Consider the following 5,177-nt stretch of genomic DNA (forward strand, 5'->3'; position numbering starts at 1 on the left):
AAAGGTTTATAAAGTGAAATAAATACCAACGTAAAGGTTTATAAAGTAGCAGTGTTCTGAAGTGATTTGAACTTTTGAAGATTGGAGTTGTTGAAAAACCAAGATCGTGTTTGGAAGTGTCTGCTGGAATAAGTCGTCATTTCCACGTCAGAGAAAGATTTTCATTTTAAAGCAACTCATCCTCAAAACGTCACAGCGCTCGTTCCTTCATACGCCTTTCCAGCAGTTTCCGTTGTGTTACATGAATTATCCAGCAGAAATATTAAAAATACTCCAAGTAAATAACTGTGTTGAGAATTAATATTTTAACAATTTACACAGAAAAGCACTTTAAAATGACCAAAACACCCTTTAATCCAGCCAGTTTGACCTTTGACTGCTCTCACAATAAAACCATATTAACAAGGTTATTAATCTCTTCCTTGAATGAGAAGCTGTGGCGTTAAGACACTCGTGCTCACAGGGATGTGTGGAATGACATTTTATTGCGCGATTAGTCATTTTTCAGACAACAAGGCTCCCAAACATTAAAACAAACAGCAATGTACAAAACAGCACACCCTCCTTTGTTTTTTGTCTGTTTTTGTTTTTTAGCCAACAACATAAATTTAATAAGGTAGTGAGGGTACATAACAAAAAGAGATGAGTTGTGAGGATGATGTCATGATGACGTCATGGTTGAGATGAAGTTGATGTCAAAGCCAAAGTAAGCACCATCGTCATGTAGTCGGGAAAGGCCATATTTCAGTAAGAAATATCCTCGAACGGGTTCAACATGATACAAGAGGGTTGTTATCACAGTTTTCAGACATTTCTACCAAGTGAAATAAAAACAAAATAAAGAAAAGAACAATACCGGTGTAGCACTACTTTGTCATGCATTTTACATTAGTAAACCTTCTGACACAGACAAAATATACTTCAGTAAGTAGAACTTAATACATCTCTGTCCAACAATAGTCACAAAGCCTGTAATTTATACTTTAAATGTGAGATCCCTATCAAAAATAATATGCAGAGTTTTTTTAATATATCTAAAGTGCAAGTATCCATTTTTATTCAATGCTTTCTGCAAGTACAAAATACAAAGAAAAAAAAACAGCAATGTTTTCCTGTTTACACGTTCTATTCTTCTGAGAGGAGGAGCATCATATATAACAAACCATATTTATATATATATATATATGTATATATACACACACACACGCACACACACAGATAAAATATTTCTGAAAGATACAACATATTATCTCATATGGGGATGGTAAAGGGATCTTGACCAAACGGTGACATGGGATATGTTCATTGTGCATTGACCCCCACCCCCTTTCAGATCCACGACCGGCTTCTCCTCAGCCTCAACGCTCTCAGACCTTCAGACACGCGGCGGCAGACTAAGCACCAGTGAACAGAAGACGTGCTGAGCGAGCTTCTCGTTGTCACGAGTCATATGCTGCATGGCTGTGTGATTAAAGCAGGAGCTCTGAAGGACACTGAAAGCTGGAGCGCAACACGTTTGGTTGTCAGGAACGCCTCGGTCAGTACTCGTTTTGCAGAGGTGGACAGCCGCCGCCCGTTAGTGGAAGCTTGTCGTTAACGAGTCGTGTGACGTGGCTGTTTGGATGCAGTCAGAAGGAGAAACCAGGAGACTAAAGCACCCAGAGCCAGCGGAGGAGTCCGAGGAACATCTGAGGAACATCCAGCCAGAAGCACAGTCTGCTCTTTTTCACCTCAGTTACCAGTAAGATTTGTTCTTAGTTCAAACCAGTCTGAACTGGTAGCGTTTGCTGAACGCTGCAGCTGGAACAGACAAAAAGTCAAACGCCACCACAGTCCTGCACCGTGGCTGCGGCAGGAATCAAAATATAAATGTCAGCGCGAGCAGCTTCAAGCGCGCCGTCACTAAATGTAGTCAGACGCCTGAACACGTGACCCACAACCAGGAGGTCCAGGACATGTGCCAACCATTCCGAGTCCCAGAAATGTTCTACTGAGGGGCGCAACATGGCTGCAAGGTCACTCCGGGGTCGTCTGTGACACAAGACGTGCTCGCGTTCAATGAGAAATTAAGAAAGAAAAACCACGGCCCCCCCCCCCCCCCTTCTGTGTAGCTATGACCCAAAAAAGGACAAATCATGTTCCACTGTGGAATCACACTGCACCAGAAACTGACCTCGTAGCTCTGGAGCTTAGCACGTCACTCAGCGCACGTTTCAGTCTTTACGAAAGTGAGGGCTTGAGAGACGAACAGCAGCAGACTCAGGAGGGTTCCTGTTGAAGACAGAAAACTTTGGGGAATTTAAGGAAGTTCTGGTCCACAGAAGTCCAGCCGAGCCTGGACTGACCTCAGACGTGCTGGGTGCACGGTCCCAGGTGGCTCGTGCTCCCTGGAGATGGACCTGCTCCATGATTCAGCAGGAAGGTCGCTGAAGAAACATCTCTGAAAGTAAAGGAAGAGTTCCTGTTCTTCTGTGGAGCAGATAAAACGCTGCCTGGATGTGCACAGCCATGTGTTGCCATGTGTTGCCATGTGTTGCCATGTGTTGTTGGGACTCACTGACTGTGAGAGCCAGAAAATGTGTTGTTGGGTAGATCAGGTTTGTGGGATGTTTTGTCTGGACTGAACCAGCACAGATCAATGTTTTGTTTGAAGCTTTGTGAGCCCAGGTGTGCTCCAGGTGTGCTCCAGGTGTGCTTCAACTCTCCTGCACATTTTGGTGGAACATCTCCTGAACCCCTGGAGCATTTTTATTGCCCGCCGCTAAAGGTAATAGGCAAACATGTCTTTGCTCATATGTGTGAGTTCATTTGTCTTCAGCACCAGTTAGTGAACAAATTTTAATAAATAATCATTGACTTTACGTCTTTAATGGATTCATATTTGGAGTTACCTCAATTCAAGATGGCCGCTACAGCTAATGAAGAGTAGTAAACACAAAAAGTATTTGAAGAGTCAGATTAGCAGATATTGAGCGTGGTAGTAGCAGCGTCACCCTCAACACATAATCTGAGCTCTCACAGTACTGCACCTGTCCGTTCGCTGCACGGCATGATCTTTAAATCTGCGGCGTGCACGGTGTTGGGTGATGTGCGTCCTTTCAAGGAGTGCTGGGAAAGAGAAGGCACCCAGGAGCAGAACTGCCACATCACGACTGGAACCCCTGTCAAAGAACCAACAACGAACCCCGCACTGCTTCGGTCTCGTCCCCGAGCTTCAGTAAAAAGTGCAGAAATATTGTTCACCTGTTCCAGACCACTCTCAGACTCCCAGCACAGGTTACTGGTTTGACTGGAACAAGGGGCCTTGTTCCAGTCAAACAACTTCAGCAGCCTCCCCAACACTCAGATGGGAACGAGAGGCCTGAGCAGGGGGGAGGCCTGAGCAGGGGGGAGGCCTGAGCAGGGGGGAGGCTGCACCAGTTTTCCAGCCACCTCTGGACCCAAAGTGTGTGTTGACCACAGCAGGCGGCCATCTTGGACACCAGCACATCTGTTACGTGCATTTAGAGAAGAGCAGAAAGAGCTTCTGAGGTGATTCCAGAGGTAAAGACATAAAACACCCAAACTAGCATGACATACAAGGTTTACAGAATGTGACAGGTGACCCCCCCCCCCCAATTAAAAAAAAAAGCAACAGACTAGTTGGTTGCCTGTCAGTCTTCACATTAGGAGATATGATGCAGAACCTGGTCATCATGCTTCAGACATCTAATGATCACAGCCTGTACATGTTTTGTCGTCATGTCTTACATGATACGATGCCACCGTTGGCACGTACACAATATTGCACACGGATACAGACAATGTCCTACGTCTAGTCAGCGGCTTCGTCTCGTGCTGGGAGGGCGACACCTGACACGATGTGGACGTGGAGACAAAAGTTACAGAGCATTAGAATGACAAAAATGCAAAGAATAACATGTAACGAGCGACGAGGCCCCCCTCCCCCACAAGGAGCCACCAAGGGGCTGTAGCACCATGAAGAGATTGACAGAGCCCGGGCCATGCACTGACAGGCCTCCGGACTCTGCTGCCTCTCTGAACAGCTCTGATCAATGATCTCTCTCCAGTTTGGAGTTTTTCGTCACGATGCATAAAATGTGCAAATCCACCTGTGACGTGTCGGGTCATGGCTGCCACACGCAGCTCATCCGGGCCGTTCTCCACTACACCACCGCTCTGCTGAGAGGCCACTCAGCCCGGGACCAGGACTCTGAGCCCCCACATCCTCACTGCCCTGCTCCTCGCGTCTTAGCCCCACGAGCTCCCTGCAACTTTCCTACTGGTGTTGCCACACATGCTCCGTGCACCGCGGCGGCTGTGAGCCTCTGCGTTTACGCCTATGTTGACAACACTCGTAAATGAAAACATAGAGCAGGTAGGGGCCACGGACCGTCCATGTGAGAACACGTAAACGAGTGGAGTGTATAAGGCACGGGTCGTCATGACGCCAGAGGACGCGTCGCCTCGCACGTCTAGTTTTTATTTCCGCGCCTCCCACGAGTGGGCCTTATCCTTTTGCATCCCATCCCATCTCCCAAGAGGAAAAGATTAAAACAACACAATGACCAAAAAAAACAATCTAAACCCACAGAAAACGTGGGCATCTTAGGATCTTTTTTTACAGCTGATTCACAAAATCATAATTAGTACGTCTAAGTTAGCACTTTTTTGTTTTTCCTTTACATGGACAGGGTGCAAGAGGACTGATATTCAACAGAGCTCATTTATCCCAATAGTTGAGACACATTCAGTTTAAATGTGTCCTGACCTCTGTATACGTGCACGATAGAAATGCTGTCGTTATTTTAAATCCAATTGAAAGCAACAATCTTGTTTCCAGCTTCTTTTCAAAGCTTCCACACGCGCAGACAGGCTCCGACAGGCCTGCAGGTGCTGCAGCCTCATTCACATCATTCTCTTTTCTACCATTTACAGCAAACTTCAGATTTTGGTTTCATAAAATCCATCATACAATAATATTCTCTTTGTGCTGATGCCAAATATTCACTTTGCATCATCGCTTTGTATAACAGACTTGACTGATTAAATCTTAGCATAAATCACCAGCATTGAAAACATCTTGAAATAGCTTTGACCTGTGCAAAATTAGTCACGGAGAGAGATAGAAACACTCTGTTCATTGTCATCTTAACTCAAGTAGGAAACACTTCTCA

Source organism: Nematolebias whitei, chromosome 4 (assembly GCF_014905685.2).
Source record: "Nematolebias whitei isolate Nwh7 chromosome 4, NemWhi1, whole genome shotgun sequence".
Taxonomy (NCBI): Eukaryota; Metazoa; Chordata; class Actinopteri; order Cyprinodontiformes; family Rivulidae; genus Nematolebias; species Nematolebias whitei.